This window comes from Suncus etruscus, chromosome 1 (genome assembly GCF_024139225.1).
Source record: "Suncus etruscus isolate mSunEtr1 chromosome 1, mSunEtr1.pri.cur, whole genome shotgun sequence".
Classification (NCBI taxonomy): Eukaryota; Metazoa; Chordata; class Mammalia; order Eulipotyphla; family Soricidae; genus Suncus; species Suncus etruscus.
In genome coordinates this window covers 6364483-6385972 of record NC_064848.1, presented here as the reverse complement: position 1 = coordinate 6385972, position 21490 = coordinate 6364483, and the positions used below count along the sequence as shown (strand labels likewise).

Sequence of the window (21490 nt, the reverse complement as noted above, 5' to 3'; positions counted from 1 at the left end):
TGAATCGCAGACAGGAGCCCAGGATGAATAGTGCGAAAACACTCCCCATGGTCTCTGTGTGCCATGTGAGACTGAGCTATGTGCTGTCCCTGAATTGTCACATCCTTCTCCTGTCTCAGGAAGGACAAATTTCCTATCCCTGGAAGTGGTCGAATGAAGGGTGGTTAGTCCTGTATAAGCCTCTGGGATCTGAGTTACTGTGATCATCACCCCAGCACAGTCGGAGAAGGAGCAGCCATGATGGCAGTAGATAGGCTAGGGTTCAGCCTGGGCCCCCTTCTTTTTTGGGGGGCCCCTTTTTTGCCTCTACCCTCTGACCCAGTCCCTCTGCCAACCTTCCAGAGTGATCTTCCCAAATGAATAACATCAGGAGGTCACTGACAAGGGCACAGCCCTCTTGGGCTCCACAGTGACTTGACGTGCAAGTGCAGATGCCCAAGGTTGGGCAATCCAACCCCCTCTACCTGCCACTGAGCTCCCAGAAGGCCTAACCTCTGCAGGTCTCACACCTCCCCAGAGCTCTTCCCCAGCTCCAGCACTCATATTGGCCATTCAGTTCCACTCTGACCCCTCAGAAGGCAGGTGATTAGTTTCCCTTAGTCATTCGTTAGTGCTCCTGCAACTCACATCTCTCCCATGGAAAATTCAGGGATCAGAGGAATTCTTCCCATTGGGACTTACTTGTTTCTACACTCAATGAGTGCTATTCACTAGTTTTGATTTCAGAAGGGCTAAACACACAGATATATAGGCCATGGAACTATCCAAATGAGATTCCCACCCCAATCAAAGACTAGAATGAAATTAAAAAAGCAAACAATGGTCAAGAAAGTGCCCTGAACCACCAGTAAGATCTTTATTGTTGTTTTTAGGCCATACCCACTGGTGATCAGATATTACTCAGGGTGTTTACATTGGTGCTCAGGGATTGTTCCTGGTGGTATTCAGGGATCAAAAATGGGTCAGCTGTGTGCAATGCAAATACTTTGCATGCCGAACTGTCTTTCTAGCTCCACACATAATTAATTTGCTTTGCTTTGTTTTGTTGCTTTTGGGCTGCACCTGGTGGTGCTCCTGACTGCACTCAGGGATAAATAACTCTTGGCAGGGGTTGAGAAACCTTATGTGTTGCCAGGGATTGAACCCAGGTCAGCCACATGAAAGGCGAATGCCCTCCCTGCTATACTATCATTCCAGCTCCACACCCAATTAATTTTCAGGAGAATTTGGTGATTAACCATCTCCATGGTTTTCTTTATTCACAACAGGAGACATTGTCTCCCAGTACCAGCCTTGTCGGGAAGGCTGACGTGGGGACTGGTGAGACCACCCACTACAGAAACTATTCAGCCCAGAACATCTAAATATACCGCAGTGGTTTTTTTTGTTTGTTTGTTTGTTTGTTTGTTTGTTTTGGTTTTTGGGCCACACCCATTTGATGCTCAGGAGTTACTCCTGGCTATGCGCTCAGAAATCGCCCCTGACTTGGGAGGATCATATGGGACGCCGGGGGATCGAACCGTGGTCCATCCTACGCTAGGGCTTGCAAGGCAGACACCTTACCTCTAGCGCCATCTTCCCGGCCCAGTTTTTTTTTTTTTTTTTTTTTTTTTTGGTTTTTGGGCCACACCCTGTGACGCTCAGGGGTTACTCCTGGCTATGCGCTCAGAAGTTGCTCCTGGCTTTTTGGGGGACCATATGGGACGCCTGGGGATTGAACCGCGGTCCGTCCTAGGCTAGCGCAGGCAAGGCAGGCACCTTACCTCCAGCGCCACCGCCCGGCCCCAACTTTTTTTTTTTTTTTTTTTTTTTGGTTTTTGGGTCACACCTGGCAGTGCTCAGGGGTTATTCCTGGCTCCAGGCTCAGAAATTGCTCCTGGCAGGCACGGGGGACCATATGGGACGTCGGGATTCGAACCAATGACCTCCTGCATGAAAGGCAAACGCCTTACCTCCATGCTATCTTGTTTTTTTTTTAATGTTCATTTGTGGCCTACACCCAGTGATGCTAAAGGGTTAGTCCTGGCTCAGCACTCAGAAATCACTCCTGGCAGGCACAGGGAACCAAATGCACTGCCAGTAATCAAACCCATCCTATCCGATGTGGTATTGTTCTGGCCCCCAGCAGTGATTTCTTTAGTAGCTCCAGGTCAGACCTCAGGGAACTCTGAGTTCTGAGGGCTCAGGCTGTGATGTCCATATAAGGAGCTGTCCCTGGTGCTACGCCCCTGCCCCGAACTCTGGGCAAAGATGATAGAAAACAGAATAGATCTGGAACCACAGTACAGCAGGTAGGATGTTTGCCTTTCATACAGCTGACTGAGGTTCAATCCCTGGAGACCCCATATGGTCCCTCATGCCTGTCAGTAATGACCCCTGAGCACAGAGCCAGGAGTAAACCTTAAATACCACACTGGGGGCCCGGAGAGATAGCACAGCGGCGTTTGCCTTGCAAGCAGCCGATCCAGGACCAAAGGTGGTTGGTTCGAATCCCGGTGTCCCATATGGTCCCCCATGCCTGCCAGGAGCTATTTCTGAGCAGACAGCCAGGAGTAACCCCTGAGCACTGCCGGGTGTGGCCCCCCCCAAAAAAAAAACCCCACTGGGTATGGCCCAAAAAACAAACAAGAAGACAGAATAATCTCACTTTGATCTCTCTAATGCATACTTTATGCTTCCACTTCCAGGACATCATGGTGATCAAAATGAAAGAAATCCTTTTTTTTCTTGGAGGGGTTTCCTGGCACTTAACTCTCTTAAATGCCTTCTTTTACTCCCCCCCCCCCCCACCTTGAGGGACTAGGGACTAGAGGGTATACATCGAAGAACTTGAGTTTCCTGCTCGTTTCTCTGTGGGTCAATGAAAGCTTTTTCATCACCAACTGGAGCCTGGTGACACCACAGAATTTCATAGAATTTTACACTGGAGTAGTTCAAAGTAAAGGATTGTGATGGTGGTCACTAGGCCACAGAAGACCCATAGGTAGGGAAATGGAGTCTTTCTAAAATGGTGTCAAGGTTTGGAGAGCTAAGCGTTTGGCTCATATCAAGTCCTGACTTCATTACTTTGCTGCTAGCCTGTCCGCATGGTGGACAAAAGCATGACCCAGTCCAACATACCCACTGACTACTGACTTTCCTTGGCTGTCTCTAAGGGAAACTAGGTTTACTGTCTATTAGGATAGCTACTTATAAGAGGAGACTGACATCTCAGGTGAACCCGGGGACAACAGCTCTATTCAGAGGTGAATATTGAACCTTCCTGAGCTTTGAAACTTATCATCTACAAGATATTCTACAAAAATCTGAAGTCTTCATCGGGATGAAGATGAAGAGAATTATCACTCCTTCCTGCTCATTTAACTATCATTGTGAAGGCAGACAGGAGGCAGGATTGGGCAGAGGCGAAATACTAAACTGCTAAGAGACTCCAAAGTCAAGTGCTTGAGGCCCAGAGGCCTTAGAGAAATAGCCCATCTGCCTTGTAAATGTATGGTCATGAAGCCGACCTCCCATCCCCAGCATCCCACTTACACAGAGGATGATTCTGGCAATCCTACTGCCTCTATTCCCAGTGTTAGGACTCTGGCCACACCACAGCCAAATGTGTGAGCTCCACAAAAAGGAAAGTGACTCTGGGCAAGCAACATAGCTAGAATGTGTCTAGGCAATGACCAAGAAATAAGCCCCTGGGAGAATGTATAAGCCCTGTACCACCCAGCAGAGCACCACAGCCAAACATTCATGTCACTGCCAGATCTGTGAGTCCTGGGCCAATGCATGAAGTTTGCCAGCACCCTAGCCAGTATGCACAATCCCCGCCTTCACTGCACCACCAGCAACAACGCAGGGAAGGAGTATATAAAATTAAAGAGTAAAAAAGGAGCAAAACCCTGGCGTTCCAGTCCCTGCTCAGTCACTCCAGCTAATGTCCTACACTGCCACGTGCCAGGCTTCTCTGAGCTCAGTGCCAAACCCCCCACCACCGCCACGTGTGGCTGAGCCCCCAAATGAGCGTGGCAGGCTCCCGGGACTCTGGGCCGTGATTGCAAAATCCTGATGTTCCGCTGAGCCACCCAGTGCTGGCCTGGCCCTCTTCCTGCCTCGAGCTTCCTCGACAGGAAAATTAATTGCTGTTGTCATTCTGCTTTTGTTCCAGTCTGTGTCCCAGGAATAAGATATCTGAATGACATTAAATAACCTGTGTAGAAAAGCCCAGAGCAGCAAGCAGAGAGAGGTGGGCTCTGGGCTGGGCTGGGGACAAGGCCAATTAGCCATGGATGGCCTGTCCAGGTGCTCATAAAGGGACATTTGTGTCCATGGGCACACATGGGCAGGAAGGCTGGAGTTCATGGGGGCCCCTGACACCCCCTTCTATGGCCCCTATGCCCCCTCATGCCCACAACCTCTCCCCACATCCTCTCTGCTATCTGGCAACTACTCCAGCCTTAGGGAGAAGGCTTTGGGGCCTGCTTTACTAAGGGACACTGGGGTCAGTGTAGAAGCCAGAAATTACACAGAGTTTAGCCTCAAATACTAGCCAAATTCATACTTTAAAGAACCTTAGGTAAAGTCACACACAGAGATGCACACACGGAAACAGACACACAAGCTTTGGGTCAGAGCAGGAAAATCCCCTTTTCTCTCAGGATGGGTCCTTTTGCCTTAGGAATAGCAGTGATACAAGCTACTTGGTCTTCATCACAGAGTGGAGATTGGTCCCTGGAGCCTCAGTCTACACTCTTTTTACTGTATAAATCGTTCTTTCTGTGTCTCTTTATCGTTCTCTTTCTCTCTCGCATAGTGTCCCCTGTTCTAGAGCAAAACCCAGATTCCTATTCTAAGTGGGCCTACCTGGGTGGTCCAGACACCTAACAAGCACAGACAGATAACCCCGAAGTCCTTACATTCTGGAAGGAAATTTCTGGTTCTTGGGAGCCTTGTCTACTATGATCTTAATTACTTGTGTGTGCAAGATCGCACAATCCGTGCCTGGGGACTCTTGAATTGCAGATTAATATTCAACTAGCTGGAACGAGCTTCAGGAGGAAGCTGGTAATTAAGTTGGTTAGAGAGCACTTCAAACTAACTTTTGTTTATGGCATATAAGTGCACTGAATTACCGGCACGACTGGCCCCTGGATGGTACTTCCGGAGTGTCTTGGGGGACCATGAACTTCATTTTCAGAAGAGGGGATGTCCTCAGGAGCCCCTTCCCAGGGTTGGAGGCCACAAATTGTGAAGGGTGGGGATATGACACAGGAGGGAGAGATGAGGTGGGGCACTGAGTGGAGTCTATTGGGCAGAGTGGTGACTATAGTGATTCTCAGGCAGTGGAACGAATGTGTGGCCTTCCGAATTTGGGCTCCAAGCAGAATCCCAGGAGTGAAATGCTGGATAGGCTTGGTTTTATGAATAAAACTGGAAAGAGCCTTACAGGCCTGGTCCAAGCAACAGGATTCTGGAAAGTGATGCTGCCCAGTGTAGAACCACACATATGTTCCAGACTCTGGTGTCTAGAACAGTGTCAGGCACCACAGGTCACTGTGGCCTGATAGACGTGCGGCTGGTCCCAGGGGACTTGAGACATAAGTAGCACAAGCTGGGTCACTTCTTTCTCACAGACGCTGTGTGTGTAGGGCACTTCCTACATTATGGGCATTTTTGGATATCTGGTAAAGTAGGGAGCAGGTGAGGAGAGCCTGCCCTAAGGGTGGCTGAGTTTGTCCACCTTCTCTTGATCCTAGGACACCCAGGCAGGAAGATGGAGAGGCTGTTCTGAAGGATTTGGTTGGAGGGACATCATAGTCGTGGTGACATCATAGGGGGACAGTGGGTGTAGAGAGGACCCCCAATTAGAATGCTGGAATTGGGGCCGCAGAGATAGCATGGAGTTAAGACATTTGTCTTGCGTGCAGAAGGATGGTTCAAATCCCAGCATCCCATATGGTCCCCTGGGCCTGCCAGGAGCAACTTCTGAGCATAAAGCCAGGAGTAATGCCTGAGGGCATTTTGGGTGTGACCCAAAAACAAAACAAAACAAAACAAAAAAAAAGAATGCTGGGATCCCCACAGTGTGCTTGGGGTGATAGGAGATGCTGTCCCACCACTGCTGTGAGATTGTTCCCCAAATTGTAAGGTGGGCCAGCCTGTTCCTCTGGGGCCTCAGCCTCTGCACTTGTAAGCAGACATGGTGGCAGTTGAGCAGCCCAGCCAGGACCACCACAGGCTCTCAGAGACCCCCAAGGAGCAACAAGAAAAGGAGGAAATGAGGTGAAGGTGGCATGATAGGTCAGGGATCAGGCCAGAGCTCCCTTCCCTGGCCGCTGTGGCTGGGGCTGGCACTTGGACCCTGTCCCTGCTGACTCAGCTGCTGTGCCTGTAATGTTGGCATTTGGGGAAGGGACAGGCAGGAACTTGGAATGTGGGTGTATCCTGCCTCTGGGATCCAGAGACTCTGGGATCGTGGCCTGTGTGCAGGGACATGACTCCTCAGCTCTGCTGCCAATAGGCCTGGTTTGGCTGAGCGCTAGCACTCAGATGAGCTTCTAGAGCTTAGAGTGCTCCCTGATCTGTGTCATGGGAGAAAGCAGTGCCCTCACCTAGGCGGACACTGACTCCAGAGAAAGCCCAGGGTCAGTGGCAAAGAGGCCCCACGAGCTCAGCACTCCCACTACTGTCCTATCCCTGAATAGCCCAAACCACTGACAGCGGGAACAGAAGGTGTGGATTGGAGTACTATGAGCTGTTCCAAGTGCCGACTACATTCAAAGGGGTAGGATTGTGTCACACTATGGAGAAAAAGCATATACTTTGACACACATTAAAGTAATATTAAATTAATGTAAACATTAATGATAAACATTAAAGTAACAGGATGATGGGATGCATGAAGAGGCAGCAGAAAGATTTACTTCTTAACTTTTTTCTTGTTAAAAAGTGATGGGCCAGAGAGATAGCACAGCGGTAAGGTGTTTGCCTTAGACGAAGAACGACGGTGGTTCAAATCCTGGCATCCCATGTGGTCTCCCAAGCCTGCCAGGAGAGATTTCTGAGCATAGAGTGCCAGGAGTAAACCCTGAGCGCTGCCGGGGGTGACCCAAAAACCAAAAAAAAAAAAAAAAAAAAAAAAAAAAAGAGTGCTACCTCTAGCATGAAGGTTGGGCATTTGCCTTGCTTGCAGAGGGGTGGTGGTTCGAATCCCGGCATGCCATATGGCCCCCCCAAGCTTGCCAGGAGCAATTTCAGAGCGTAGAGCAAGGAGTAACCCCTGAGTGCTGCTGGGTGTGACCCAAAAACCAAAATAAAATAAAATAAAATAAAATAATAAAATAAAATAAAAGTGCTACCTCTCAGAGGCCCTGGGTTTCCTGCTTGTGGACATGAGGTCTGAAGGCTGGATACCCACCATGGTGAGGGGCAGGGGAGCCAGAGCCAGAGCCAGGCACGAGGTGTCCTCAAGGATCTGCTTGGGCAATGTCAAGGCGGCCCTCGGGACTCCTCCCCAGTTTAATTTGTGTCAATCGATTTCCTATTTTTAATTAATAATTCTAATTATGATGCAGCAAATTTACCCAGCAGCCTGGTTGAATTAATCAGGGTCTATTGATTGGGGCTGCAAAGTTATCCCACGGTTTCTGACATCATCGATTTCCTGTTGGGAATAAACAAGCCAGCCCAATAAAGCAGAGGTCGCTGGTATCTCTGTTGGGACCCCACTGGGTCCTTCCGTAGGCCCTCTAAAGCCCCAATTATGTGGGAGGCCCTGCTAGCCCCTTACTGGAGCAGGGAGGGCAGCTGACCAGGGCCCTGGGGTGAGATCAGGGCAGAGGTGAGCATCATTTTCCACCCCATCACATTATCCCGGAGGGAGCAGACTCCAAGAGAGCAGTTCTTGTCCACTGAATCCTGAACCCTCAAGGTTGGAGCTCTAGGCTCTGATTCCCCATCATGTCCTGCCACAAGGAACAGGGAACAGATCTGGTATCTGCCCTCCCCAGTGGGAAGTGGACACATAACCCACTCCTGGCTTCACTGCCCGCCCTGACTCTGGGCTTGGTTCTTGTCACTATTTCATGGGCCCAGACAGAAGCAGAATCAGGTAAGGGTGAAATGACTGGAAAGGAGCAGAAAGAGACAGGGCTCCTACATTCTCCTACAGCCTCCCTACAGGGCTCTCCCTCTCCTGCAGAGGCAAGCCAGCAGGGATCTCTTATGTGCATAGGGAGACTAAAAAAGCCAGGATGCCAGGGAACCCTTGGGGTACAGTCTAAGAGAGGCCCAGGGACAGGTTTTCAGACTAGGAAAGCTCCTACTGAATAGAGAAGAGCATAGGAACAAGACCAGGTGAGCTGATGGTTAGAGACAGAGCTTAAGACAATCATACCTGAGACTTGGCATCCATAGGGAGAGGATGAGAGGCCTAGATATTGGGGAGAATATCTAGGATACTAGTATATGCTTCTCTACTTGAACTGGACAATAAACTTTAACTTTTAGCCTTCTGAGTTTTATCTGCAAATCTTTTTTTCGTTTGTTTGTTTGGGCCACACTAGGTGAAGCTCAGGGGTCCGCTTCCGTGCCCATCTAGGGAGCGGCCGGCTCATTTGCATACCCTCATTTGCATCTTCTCCCTCCCAAGGCCCAGTGGCCGGAGCGGGGCTCGAACGGAAGCCGCTTCCGGGATCTTCGGCGGAGCGGCCGTCCGGCTCATTTGCATACCCACAATGCACCGCAGGAGCGCCGCTGGATTTTTTCGGGCTTTAAAGCCGCGACTTTCCGGTCCTGGACTTCCAGATGCGCCTGAACGTTCGACCCCGACCTGGCGCGTCGTCCCGGAGAACTTAGGCGGACAGAACATCTGGAATGGCCAGCCACCGTCAGCGTAAAGGGAGTCGCCGTCGTCCAAGGAGAGAGCCTTGGCCCCGCCATAGCATACTCTGGTTTCTCTTCAGATCGCATAAATCTTTCGCCTTTTACTAAAGATTTCCGTGGAGAGGAACAGTTCTGAGTCGTAACCAATTTTTTGAGGCCTTGCTTCGGCGAGGCTACTTAATCCTGGTTGAAAAAATAGACTTATTGGATAGGTACCTTTGCTTCTAAGCTTTCCAGCTGCATTTACATGGTTGGGATATGCTTTAGATTGTTTCGGCTACTGCACCACCTTAGGCAAATGCATTTATATGGTAACACAAAATACCATAGGGGTAGTAGGGCACCTTTCCAGGTTCTGGGTATTAGAACCAAGCCAACCCCATGTAAGGCAAACCTCTAATCAGTTGTACTAGCTCAGTCCTGATGTGTATTTAGAAGTTGCAACACTTGTGAACTGAGGAAAATGGCAGTCATTTGGGCATCTAAAGTGCCAGATTCTGCCACTTGTTACCTGGGTGGATCCCAATGACCTCATGTTGAATCAACAATTATTCATTCCTGGATCTAAAGCAAAGTGTTTGCTTTGCAAGAGGCAACATGGGTTCAGGTCCCTGGAAGATGAGGCGCCTAAACTCTGCCGTGGGAGTAATCCTTAGTGTAGAGCCAGCAGTCTGGGTGTGACAAAACAAAGCTTGATGTTTATGGAGTGATGGGAAAAGAAAGACAAAATAGCATGATAATATAATAGGTGATAATCTCTGATTTGGTCCCCTGCACCACATATGGTCCTCGAAGCCCCATCAGGAATGATCCCTAAGCACAGAGCCAGGAGTAAATCCTGAACACAGCCTGGGCGAAACCAAGATAAAAGGAATCCCAAAGAGGCATGAGGCCAACTCTTGTTTTAAACCCCCCAGAAGATCACAAAGGGAGCTTTAGACTGATTTGCCTAAACAAGCGAGGTGGAAAGCACCTCAATGGCAGGCAATGACCCACAGGGACACTCGGTGCTGAAAGAGAGTGGTGGGCCATGCTTTCCCACTCCTCAGGATCTGCTCATTATGGCCACACCCATCCCCACTCTGCTGAGGTAGGAAATGGGGGAGGAGGACCCTGTTATTTATCTGAGCTCAGTTTCAGAAGTGAAGTTCTGGGCAGGGCAGGATATTTGGGCCTTTGTGACAAGAGAGGGGTTCTTTGCCATTTTTAGGCCTCAAGTAACAGAATGAAGAGGGCAAAGCATTTTCAACTTAAAGAATTAACTTTCCCTTCCATTTAATTAGAACTCACCTAAAGCTTCAGGAATCATCAGCCTATGGCCAGTATTATTTCTTACCCACCTCTCTACCTATCTTTCTACTCTGAAATCATTGTTTTTTCTTCCAATGATCAAGGATTGAATGAGGTTTTTTTTTTAGCTGGTAACAAAAATAACCACCTCTGGAGCACTTTTCCTGCAATACTGAAAGGCTTCCAGCAGAGGGCGGCAGCGGGTGTCCTCAGTCACATGGTTCCAGGGATTTTATCTGCGCTCAGAAACACAGCTGACATTTTATTTTATTTTATTTTATTTTGGTTTTTGGGTCACACCTGGCAGCACTCAGGGGTTCCTCCTGGCTCTACACTCAGAAATCGCTCCTGGCAGGCATAGGGGACCATATCGGATGCCGGGATTCAAACCACCGCAAGGCAAACACCCTACCTCCATGCTGTCTCTCTGGCCCCACAAGTGACATTTTAAATAAAAGCAAAACAATTTGTCATTTTACTCTTTGGAGAGGGGGGAGAGGAGAGAGAGTGTGTGAATGGGGGGGAGGGGGGATTCTTCCTAGCCATCCTTTTTCGCCCCTGGAAGCAAGGAGTTAACATTTAAACAGTGATTCCTCTTAGCAACGCCCTTGACAACCTGTGACACTGACAAATTGTCTCTGATCCAAACTGCCTCCTTTTACAGAGCTCACAGCTACAAATCCCAGCCGACAGCCGAGTATCACCTTCAAAACGACAAGTTTAAATGAGTTATTATTTGTAAAGGGCTCAGAAAGAGCGTCTAGCACATAGTAAGCATTAGACAAGCTTTATTTATTTTCAAATTTTCAATGCACCCCTTTCTTGTAGGAATGTAAATCTGTTTCCACAGAGCAGGAATTAGCAATGAAAGAGCCTGCATTCCTCTGGTTTAATTATCCTTTCCCCAGAATGGGGAAAGTGCTGCCTACGGGTGACAGGAAGTGTTTTCTCCACCCTTTGGGGTCCCTAGGGTGGGACTAGTCCCTCTCCTCCAAAACTCCCAAGAGGTTCCTGCTGGTTGCTAGACTCAGGCCTGATCAACCTCCTAATTACAAGGACATAGGTCTGGGCTGTGTTTTTTTTTTTTTTCCCTCCCATTCGGAGTTAAGCCAAGAAGAGCTGCTGGAGAAGATCGATTAAATCATCCTAAGCAGCTGTGGGCTGAAGAGGCGCCAAGCAGGTGCCTTTAACCTGGACTGAGCTGTCAGCTGCCCACAGCCAGCACAGTAGGCCAGCTATGGGTGGGTAGGTGGGCTGGAGGCCTTAGTGCCATCCCTAAATGCCCAGAGAATACGGGCGTTGCTGCTGCTGCTGCTGATGTTGACAAGTGCATGAGCGAAGCCCCTTCCGTGGGTCAGACTGTCTCTTAAATGGGCACTTCTCCCCCATTTTCCAGGAAGGGAAAGTGGAACGGGCAACCCAGAGGCACACCTCAGTCATCTAAGATGGCTTGCTCCAGGTAGCGTGGGTGCAAGAAGTGCAGGCAGGCGTGTCTGGCAGGTTCCCCTCAAGATGGCCTTAGAGGTCTCCTGGCTCCTGGCTGGCTCTGCTAGTTCTGTTTGCTGTGCCTGGGGCTCCCCTTCTCCTGGGGCCCCACATTCTGCACTCAGGGTCCACGAGTTGAACAAGAGGTGAGGGATGGTTGTCACTTTTGTCCCAGAGCTTGGTTCAGGTCCTCTCAGAGGTGACCAGAGAGTGTGGGGTGGACACTGGGGTTGGCAGAAGGCCCAGCTGCCGGCAAGTCTTAGAGAGAGCACAGAGATGGGACAGAGCCAAAGTCTGGACAGAGACAGGATAGAGCCAGACAGGGCTTGGACACAGCCAGGGAAGAGCCAAGACAGAGCAGGGAAAGAGCCAGGACAGAGCCAAGACAGAATTAGCCCCTGAGTGGAAAGAAAGAAGCCTTAGAATAGAGAGCTTCTGTCCCTAGAGAAGTGGGGGACAGAAACCAGGGCTCTCCTGGGAGAGACAGGGAATCAAAGGGAGCTTCAGACTGTGCTGCCTATAGGGCTTTTTAGCTGAGTGGTCTTCTGGCAGTGGCCAGCAGGCTCTGCCCATGGTGTGTCTCTAGATGCTGGGCAGTCCAGCCCAGGGCCACATGAGGGTCCCACACTCAGGGCAAGCACCTTGCCTCAATTCCATCATGGAGCAAGGCCATGCCACAGGGCAGTGCCCAATGGCAACGTTTCCACCCACTGAGCTGGGCAGATGACTGATACCCTGGGAGGCCTTACCTGGGTTTCTTCCTGTGGAACAATGTGGCTACACATCATGGGAAAAGGATAGTTTACAGTCTTTGGCTGACTCAGAGACCCTTTGGGTTCTAGCGGAGTGGAACGGGCAACCCAGAGGCACACCTGCAGAGGCCCTGAGTGTGTTCTGTGTAAGTCAGTCAGTGGTGCGTGTGTATCCATGTGCACATGCAGATATGTGTACTCTTGCGCACATACATGTGTGTGTGCTTGTATGTACATGTGGGCCCCATGGTGCACAAGTGTTTATGAGAGGTGGGCCTGAGGTGAGAGAGACAAAAAGTCTTGACAGGCAGAGCTGGGGCATTCAGCAGAGGGCAGCGCATAGGTGGAACTCCAGGGAAGAGTTCTGCCGCAAAGGCCCACGGTAAGGCTGATAAGGTGAAGGGCACTAAATGGGGGACGGAGGGGCAGGAGGACAGAGGGTGAGCGAGGGAGAGTGTGAGAGGCATAGAGGAAGGTCAATGATGCCTGTAGCTGCCTCCAGCGGGGGCCCAAGATGGACTGGCAAGGTCACATGTTTTTAGGCACATGCATGCTTTGTGTGCCTGTGTCAACATGGGACGATGCAACAAAACTGTACATGTAAAATGTGTGCATGTCTGAAGCATGTACACATAAGTGCCTGTCTTGTATGCACATGGGCCATACATGTATGAGCATTTGCACCATTTGGTGGAAAGATCTATGCATAAGGACCACAGGGGCGCTGCCTCTCCTCCCGCACCCCCAGCTTCAATAGTACCCAGCGAGCTCTCCTCTTGCCAAGCACCAATCCCGATGTGACGTGCTTATTTTGCTGACCTAAGTCTAATTTACTTGAGATAAAAAAAAAACTTTCCCGGCCCCCAAATCAAATCACTCAGGGAAGGAAGGGGGTTGAAAGGAACCAGGGGAAATAAATGTATTCAGCAAGTGTATTTTTATTCCAATAAAATTTGATTCAATAACCACCATGAATATTTCATTTGCAAGAAACTACCCCTGCTTGCAGCCTGTGCTTGTCTCAGGCCAAGTTTGCTTCCCTCCCTGGGGGACTGCAGGGCCCGTGTTTGGGAGGGTTCAGGCAGGTCATCTAAACCTCCTAATGGATCCACACCAGCTTCTCTGGTTCTGGAAGAGAGCAACGATGCCTGTTTCTGAGACTCAGTTTCCTCTTTTAAAAAACTCCAGTATGGACTAATAGAATCAAGTTGGGGGAACGACTTCCTGGCTCCAGGACACAGTAAAGGGTCACTTAGTGGGGATTTGTTCTGAGAAATGTTCCAGGAGGTGATTTCATTTCACAGGATCTACCACAGAGTGACAGCCAAAACCAAGATGGCCTTGTCTTCCACATAGCTAGGCCATATGGAGCTGTGCACCCTTCCTCCCCTTCCCCAAACCCTGACAGCTAATTCCATTATTGACATGCCCTGATCTGAAATTCTGCGCAGGGACTCAGGACTGTTTTATTCTCCCCAGGGACTAAGAGTCAAGGTACAGGCAATGTGGGAAGCGTTATCCCCTAAAACCTGGCTTCCTTTAGGCTATGTGCCTTTAGTTTTGGTTTTAATTTGGTGTGCACCATAACTAGCTGTGCTCAGGGCTCACTCCTGGCTCAAGGTTCACTCCTAGTGGGGCTTGGGAGACCATATAGGATGTCGGGGATCAAACCTGGGAGGTCAGGATGCCATTTGGAGCTAACCCCGAGCCAGCATGTTGGCTCACATGCTACACAGCCGACTCCAGCCCTATGTGGGGTTTTAGCCTCCTTTGAAGCTCATGGGAGATGCTGTGGCCACCCCAGGGCACATGCCCACCTACATTCACAGTTCCTTGGGTGCTCCATGGTCTTGATCAGGCCCACAGAATCCTGTGGTAGTGTCTGTTTGGGGGCCAGGAGATTGTTTACAGAATAAGGTACCCACCTTGCATGTACAAGGACCCAAGTTCAAACTCTAGTACTGACTAACCCCCTGAGCCCCATCAGGTGTCAGTTCTGCTGAGTTCAGCCACAGCTGGAGAAAGCATCCATAGACATGTGGGGACCCAGAATCACCCCTTTTTGGCAGCTACCCCGCAGTTACAGAATCATTCATTGAAAATATATATGCCGGGCCCGGAGAGATAGCACAGCGGTGTTTGCCTTGCAAGCAGCCGATCCAGGACCAAAGGTGGTTGGTTCGAATCCCGGTGTCCCATATGGTCCCCCATGCCTGCCAGGAGCTATTTCTGAGCAGACAGCCAGGATTAACCCCTGAGCACGGCCGGGTGTGGCCCAAAAACCAAAAAAAAAAAAAAAAAAAAAAGAAAGAAAATATATATGCCAACTACATTCATCACAGCTTAGTACAGTAGTCAAGATATGGAAATAACACAAGCGCCCCAACATAGGATTAAAAAGTTGTGGCCATATACACAATGGAATGCAATGTATGCAACTCTAAGAATGAACAAAATCATGCAATTTGCTGGTGGGACTTAAAGACACACAGTAAGAGTGCGACAAAAGGGGGCTGGCAAGGTGGCGCTAGAGGTAAGGTGTCTGCCTTGCAAGCACTAGCCAAGGAAGGACCGCGAATTGATACCCCGGCGTCCCATATGGTCCCCCCCAAAGCCAGGGGCGATTTCTGAGCGCTTAGCCAGGAGTAACCCCTGAGCACCAAACGGGTGTGGCCTGAAAAACAAAAACAAAAAAAAGAGTGCAACAAAGGGTCAAAGGTAACACTACGGAGAACTGACCCATACAACAAGTTAGTGTTGTGGGTGGGTTGATAGGGAGGGACACTGGGGTCCTTGGGGGAGGGAAGTGGATATAGTGGGGAGGGTTGTGAGGTTGGATTATGTAGACAGGAAGCCATTAGCAACAGTTTTGTGAGTCAATAAAAACATTGTTTTAACAAAGTGTGTAGATTTTGAGGCTTTCTGGAAGTAAAGAACAAAACATATTTCCTCACCTCCCTGTGGATACTGCTTCTGGCCCTGAATGCCAGAGGCCAGTGAAACTCCCACCAGCTAAGAGCCAAGTGCTAGAGTCTCCCCCTTGGGAGAAGCAGAGTTATGTTAAAGGGAGCCACAAGCCAGGGCACTGCAGGGTGACCCAGCTTGGAGAAGGGGAGCTGGGTCTGGAGGAGGCAGTGTGGGCCACAGCCCCATGCAGACTTGGCGCAGAGGCAGATTAACGTGTGGTTAGATGCATGCGAGGGAGTTGGCCACGATGCCCTGCTGTGGAGCACCAGTCAGGACTAGACCCTCCACTGGCCCTTTTGAAGGAAGCTTCCCAATCATCGCAGCCCCAGTGCCCCTAAATTCTTCTGTCTCAGCCTAGGCTGAAGTCACAGAAATCCTAGTAAAGACGGAGCACCATGGGGGTGCAGAAGAAAAGAGAGAAAATCAATGGGCTGGATGATGGCCCCGCTGCGTCAGGCAGATCCATGTGCAGACCAAATGTCTTTCCCGGGCAGCAGCAAATGCCAATCATGGGATTAAGCCCAGGAGGGCAGGGGATCCCCCTGAGACAGGCTGAGGCCAGGCAGCAGCCAAAAATGAGGCTGGAGCAGGTGGACTGGGATTGGGGGTGCGTAGGGGGCACAGAATGAAGGCTCTGAGTAGAGGGACTGGCTGAGGATGGAGGACTGCAGCTGGGACAGGCCTAAAGGGGCAGGTACTAAGATGGAGCCTGGAGGCCACAAAGCCAGAGGGAAGGTCTTTGTGAGCTGAGATGGGAGCCAGAGGCAGCACACCGCTGAGCCGGCTTTATGGATGCTTCCCAAGCCCCAGATAAATGCTGGAAGAATTCTAAGAGCTGCAGACTTTCCTACAACACTGAGCTTCTTTAATTTTCATTTCCTGTGATCATATTTTGCAATGTGGAGGTGGAACCCAAGGCCATGCCCATATATGACAAGTTCTCCTTCACCCCTGCAACACAACCCTGGCCCCACACTTCCATTGGGAGTTCAGGTGCTGGGGAGCATGGAAGCTCAGAATATATTTCTCATTGGGGGAAGTGCCCTCACCTCTACAATGCTGAGTCCAACACGCCAGTTGTCTGGGCTCCCAGGCCACCCAAAACAGAGGATTCATTCTGAGGTTCATAGAGATGTGGTTACTATTGAGTGTGTGTCTCTATAAGCCCCAATTTCTGTGTCTGCAAAATGGGCACAGTAATGTCAGCTTCCTAGGAGAGATCCTGAGTGATATCCTGGCCTAAGTGCTGACCCTGTGCCAAATTCTCCCCCCCCGTGTTACAGCTCACACATCAGGGCACAGTGCTTTGTTGTTTGTTCGCTAGGTTTTAGTTTTGGGGTCACTGCAGTGGTGCTCAGGGATTATCTCTTGGCTCTGCAACTCAGGAAGTACTCCTGATGGGGTTCAGAGAACCCTAAGAGAGGCTGGGGATTGAACTGAATCAGCCACATGCAAGGCAAGAGTCTTAGCTGTGATACAATGGCTCTAGCACCAGGACAAGGTATTTTAAGGATGTAGTACAGGCAGGTATTAAATCCCCTTCTGTGGGTGTCAGAACTGTGGCCCAGAGAGATGAAAGAATTGGCCTAAGTCACACAGCTTGTAAATGGTCAGGCAAGGATTTGTTCCCTGGTTGGTTTGGCTTTGGGCAAACATGGGAGGAACTTGTTGGGGTGGGGGATGTTGTTTATACACATTCGACGAAGCAGGGGATACTCTGGGAACAGAGAGAAAAAAAGCCAGGATCTCAGTTCAGGCTAGCAAGCCTAGAAGTCAGTGGTTGGTTGGAGGTGGGCAGGACTTCTGTGTAGGGGGCTGGGCCCTGTGGAGGTGGGCTGTGGACTGGGGTGGGCTCCTCCCCACCATTCAGTCTCCCAGCTAATGGCTTTCAGGAGAAATCACCTGCCAGAGGGGATTTTCTGTTGCTCTGAGATCAAAGCTTGGCTGGAATAGAGCCCCTCACTGGATAATGAAGACGGATCCCAGCCAGGGCTGCCCAGGATGCACGTGAGCTCAATGCAGACAGTGACTGGGGAGTGAGAATCGGCCAAATGAAACTTGGAACTCGCTTCAGCATGGAGAGGCAGAGCCTGGACTGGCCCTTCAGATCCACCCACCCACCTGCTTGCATTTCTGCACATCCACACTCACACACACACACACACACACACACACACACCCCACAATCAAACATGTATACACTCACACACCCATATCCACAGTCACACCTGCACAGTCACACCTCACTCTCTGACACACACACACACACACACACACACACACACACATTCACACACACACACACCCCTTTGTACCCACACCCATACACACATACATTCTTTCTCTCTTCTGCACCCCTGGCTGCTAACAGCTCCTTAGCAGAGGTGTTCTGTGGACAGAAAAGGGTGGACTCTGTTCCATTCCTACAAATGAAGCCTCATCCTGGTCCACTGTGGACCAGTGGGCTCAGGACTCAGGGCAACACACTGGCCTTGTGCGAGAAGGAAGGAGCTGGGGCGAAGACTGCACAAAAAGTCACCGTGGGAAATCAGAGGGCCCTTGATTTTATCTTGGGGACACAGCAGTCAGACCTAATTCAAATAAACCTTGTTTTGGGGGGGGGAATACCTCAGAGGTGATATTTAGGAGGTCCAGAGAATCTATAGGAGAGTCTAAGCCACCTAGGCAGTGGTTCAGCATCAGGGCATGAGGGCCTAAAATTGTGGTACAGCTTGGTCCCTGCAGTGCCTGGATACCTGTGTCACTGTGTGGCTGGGGCCCTCCAGGGTCTAATTGATTGCTGCTGGGTGGGGGTGGGGGTGTCTATAGTGACGGACCCAGTGGTGCTCAGGGGTTTATGTTGTGTCAGAAATAAAATCTGTTCAGGTGCCAAGCTAGGCATATACTCTTCCTGCTGTGCTATCTTCTAGCCCCTCAAATCTAACTTTTTTTTGGGGGGGGTCACACCCGGTAGCACTCAGGGGTCACTCCTGGCTCTACACTCAGAAATCGCCCCTGGCAAGCTCGAGGGACCATATGGGATGCTAGGATTCTAACCACCGACTTTCTGCACGCAAGGCAAATGCCTTACCTTTATGCTATCTCTCCGGCCCCTCAAATCTAACTTTTACCAGCTTATGTGACTGAGCTAAAAACTAAAATCCCTGAGCCTCAGTTCCTTTCTTCTTCAGGGAAAGAACAGCTAGAGCTTGCTTGAAGGTTATTCTAGAGGAACATGAGAGGTTTGGGTGGACCCCAATTCTGGGCAAATCTTGGTTTCTTTCTTTCTCTGAGGGGTGAGTACTTGCAGTGGTGCTCAAGGCTTACTTTGGGCTCAGGGATCACCCCTTGTGGAGTGCTAGAGATCTAACTCAGATTGAATGCATGCAAGGCAAGCATCCTCCCACTGTAATATATTGTTCCACAGTGGAGTGAGAGAGTGAAACCAGCCACCTCTTGGGAAGTCTTGGCTTTAGACCTAGACCAGGAAATCATCAGATCAATGTTCCCAATCAGAATCCTCGTCACCGGGTGTGGCCCAAAAACCAAAAAAAAAAAAAAAAGGGGGGGGCCGGGCGGTGGCGCTAAAGGTAAGGTGCCAGAATCCTGAGTAAACAGAAGCAAAATCCAGCTTGATGTTAGGCCTAAACAGAAGCCATTGGGACTTGGGAGACTCACAAACTTCCCTATCTTGAGGGCACCTGAGGAAATTATGAAAGTCAAGGTCAAGGTTCTCTATGATAGTTCTCTATGGTAGGTATGAGAAGGTTCCCTCTGTGCCTTCCTTCCCCCACCATAAATGTCTCTTCTCTAGGGATCACAAGGATGCCCCAAAAGTCTGAAGCACAAGCTTTGCACACGAATAGCTCTGTTTGATTCCCAGCACCTCACACATATGGTCTCCTGGGCATTGCAAGGGATGGTCCAGAGAGAAAGACAGAATATTTTAAAACTTCAATGTGTCTGAGGATTGCCTGGGGGTTATTCAGTACAGATTCAGACTTGGAGGCGTGAGTACGTCCCAAGTGCCTGCATTTAGACCAGTTCTGGCAGTGAGGTTTTAGTCTAGGGTGGACCTGGCCCTGACCAAGGCAGCCTAGCTCTGTCACCTTTATTACCTATCAGACATCCTCACCAGCTTGCACCTTGTTTAGGAGCAGTAAAGACTGAGAGTCAGATGTTCCAGAAAGGGAACACTTATGGCTCGGAAATGGTTTCTACTGCATCGAAATCCTGATGTTACTGTTACAGCACTTTGAGTGATGGCAAGGCTCTTACCAGTCATGAACCTCAGTTTTTCACTTATACAATAGCCATGTTGTCAGTGTCCCCCAAACCTTACAGGATCAATGGGATAATGCATAGAAAATGCAAATTAATATAACACTCTGTTTTGTTTTGTTTTGTTTTGTTTTGTTTTTTATTGCTTCCAAGAGCACCCTGGCATTTGTCCTTGGAAAATGTCACTATCTGATCTGGCTGAGTTTGACTTTGGTTTTCTTTAGTTTGAAGGCCATGCCTGGTGCTACTTGAGGGGCTACTCCTAGGGGCTACTCCTGGTGCGGTGCTTGGGGTACAGGGAATGAACTCAGGGCTCTTGTATGCTAATCGTGTGCTCCAGTCTCTTGAGCTATCTCGCTGGCTCATGGCTGACACCATATACACCAGCAAATGGACCTCCAAATGGAGCACACATTGGCTATGTCAGCTGAACCTCCTCCCACAGCTCAAAGCCCTGGCCAGATCTATTAACACATACAACTGAGAGAACCTGAGTTCACATCTGGACTTTGCCTCTTCCTGCTCTATATGGGGCTCCCAGAAATCGTTACAAACAAGCAGACTTTCCTGAAGCAGGCTGGGGTTGTGGCACCCACAGACATGGCTCCTTCAACTGAGGGAAGAAGACACTGGACCCACAATAAGGCAAGACCCATTGGAACTCATTCTCCTTCCTGTCTGCTAATTGGGACACCAGACTCCCTTTCCCAGTGGCAGAGCCCAACTCCACCCCTGCCAGTCATCGTATCTCATTTTGCAGTGCCAGGCCCTCTTGTGATGATGCAGATTGAGGACCTCAGGCTGTGGGTCACAAGAATTTCATTTGTATAAAAATGATGCTGAGCACCATCGCCCCTAACATAATTCTCTCCTCCCAAAAGTTACCCCACAGAGGCCTAAGTTTAGAATCTAAGGGGTCCTCAAACTTTTTAAACAGGGGGCCAGTTCACTGTCCTTCAGACTGTTGGAGGGCCAGATTATAGTAAAAACAAAAATTATGAACAAATTTTTTTTTTTTTTTTTGGTTTTTGGGCCACACCCGGCATTGCTCAGGGGTTACTCCTGGCTATCTGCTCAGAAATCGCTCCTGGCAGGCACGGGGGACCATATGTGACACCGGGATTCGAACCAACCACCTTTGGTTCTGGATCGGCTACTTGCAAGGCCAACGCTGCTGTGCTATCTCTCCGGACCCATGAACAAATTTCTATGCACACTGCATATATCTTATTTAGAAGTGAAGAAACAAAATGGGAATAAATACAATATGTGGCCCACGGGCTGTAGTTTGAAGACCCCTGAAAGGGGTGATCTCGGAGTCACATGGTAGAGGTGAGTCTGCACTTCTTTATCTCACCCCCACCCCTTATCACAAGGAGAGTGATGAAGCAATGTTCAGTCAGGATCAATAAAGATCAAGAGAATGGAAACAGCATAGATGCAACAAACAGACACAAAGACTTGGAGAATTGTGGGGCCTGAGCACTCACCAGCATCTTCCTGCAATTCCTGCCTCAGTGGCCCAGACAGTAAGCACTGTCAAGCTAACCAACCCATCAAGAGTCCCCTGGAGAAAGAAGTAATGTCCCTTCTGGCTGCCCTTCATTTTGCAGCTGCCTCCACCCTCCATTCCAGTCCCATTTCTTACACACTTAATTTTCAGCACCTTGCTCAAGACTTGATCTCTGCTAAGCTCTTTTCCTCTCTCATCAGCTTCATCACTCTGCCTCCACTCTGTTGGAAGCTGTCTCTCACGGTCTCTGTTTCTGGACACACTTGTAGAACCTCTACCCCACTGCACTTGGCCAGGTGCCAAGGTGCCCAGCACAGACCCTAATACA

General features: G+C 49.7%; 1 protein-coding gene and 1 non-coding gene across 2 annotated transcripts in view; one reads left to right on the top strand and one right to left on the bottom strand.

The window, feature by feature from the left end:
• The window catches only part of MEGF11 (multiple EGF like domains 11), a 332603-nt gene that overhangs the window by 102274 nt on the left and 208839 nt on the right, over positions 1-21490 (bottom strand).
• LOC125995621 (U5 spliceosomal RNA) lies at positions 8935-9049 on the top strand. Its single transcript, XR_007491121.1, has one exon. It is a non-coding gene; the product is annotated as a U5 spliceosomal RNA (small nuclear RNA).